Raw genomic sequence first — 1,489 nt, 5'->3', positions numbered from 1 at the left:
ATTTAATTTAATGAAAATTTTATAAGCTATTTTAGTCTCCTGCTGCTCAGATTTTTAACCTAGAAAAAAAGACTCCAGGAATATTAGAGGAGATCTCAACAGTGTCTCATACTTTTTCTTGTCATATTTGCTTTTCATATTCTATTTTCATTTCTTCTAAGGAATTTTAGGAGAAACATCTAAGTTGAGCTCTGAAAGAATAACCCTCTGAGAAATCTTGCACAGTGCAAACTTTTGAAGAAAAGTCACCTACCCGTTACAATGATGGTTTTCCCATATAGTTTGGCAGTGCCGGTGAAGGTCTTCCTATGAACAAAAATCCTATGACTGATCAAATATGCAACCAATAAAAACACAATAAATAAAAAGAAAATCATTTTTGCGACTCTGAGCGCAGCAGTCAGATGTCTTCATCTGGTCTGTGTTGAGCCTTGACCCTTTATATCCAGATACAGAAGCTGAAAGAACAGAAGGATCTCAAGCCACGCCCATCTGTAAACCATACCTGAAAGTCTGGAATGTGGGTGTTATCCAGAAGATAAAGTACTCATTGAGGCCTTTACCATTAAAGATTTTTGATTGTAATGTGGTCTTGTTTTTCTTGTATTGTCAGTGCAGTTGGCTAAGGCAAGTACATACAAGTTAGGTTTTCAGAGGATTGCAAAACTGTATTGTAAGAGTATTTTTAGGCTATGTGTACAGCTACTTTAACTTAATATACTTTAAAGTGATTGATAAAGGCTCAAATTTGCTAAACTGAATAATTTCGTATCTGACACTTTGTCAGTGAACTCTATCAGTAGAAGCAGAAAGCCTGTTTCGGTGTGTTTATTTTTGCTGTACACTTCTAACCCAGTCCCTTTTCCATTCTAATAATGACTTTGCACTTTTCTGTGTCAGAGGTGTCCTCCAATTGTGTGCAAACGCTCCAGACGACCTCCATAAATCAAAGAGTCACTAATGAGTTCACTTTGCTGTTTGGCCACCCTATTATTCAGTATGCAGTGCTATTATTGGAGAGGGTGGCCAAATTAAGGTGTTTCATCAACTAGATGTGTTCAAATGTATGTGCAATCAATGGCAGTCAAAAGTTTGAAAAAATTAAGATTACAATTGCTTTTGAAAGAAGTCTGTTGTGAAAAAGGCTATATACACTGAAAAAATGTTTCATTCATCCAATAAAAAAAATGTAGGGTAATGATTTGAACATTTTTTTCAGTGTAAATATAGTAAAAAGAATAATTTTGTGAAAGGCACCGCCTGGCCAAAAAGAAGGAAAAAAGTCACTGCCTGGATTTAAAAAAGCAAATACTTAAGAATTTAGAATTTAATCATCATTATTGCAGTTAATTATATGTTTTTGCCATTTTGTATGTTTGGTAACAATTATTTGAACCCTAACTGATGCAGCGTGTAGCATGTCCACATTCCAAGATGACAATGGGTTTTTTTTTAAATGACGATGCAAAGTTCCCACAATTGTATTATT

General features: G+C 34.7%; 1 pseudogene; it reads right to left on the bottom strand.

Moving 5' to 3' along the window:
* LOC107570493 (retinol dehydrogenase 11 pseudogene) overlaps positions 1-306 on the bottom strand; it is a 9,931-nt pseudogene extending 9,625 nt beyond the window's left edge.
* Between the last annotated feature and the right edge of the window lie 1,183 nt (positions 307-1,489).

Source organism: Sinocyclocheilus grahami, unplaced genomic scaffold (assembly GCF_001515645.1).
Source record: "Sinocyclocheilus grahami isolate Dianchi unplaced genomic scaffold, SAMN03320097.WGS_v1.1 scaffold1466.1, whole genome shotgun sequence".
NCBI lineage: Eukaryota > Metazoa > Chordata > Actinopteri > Cypriniformes > Cyprinidae > Sinocyclocheilus > Sinocyclocheilus grahami.
This window is presented reverse-complemented; position numbering and strand designations above follow the sequence as displayed.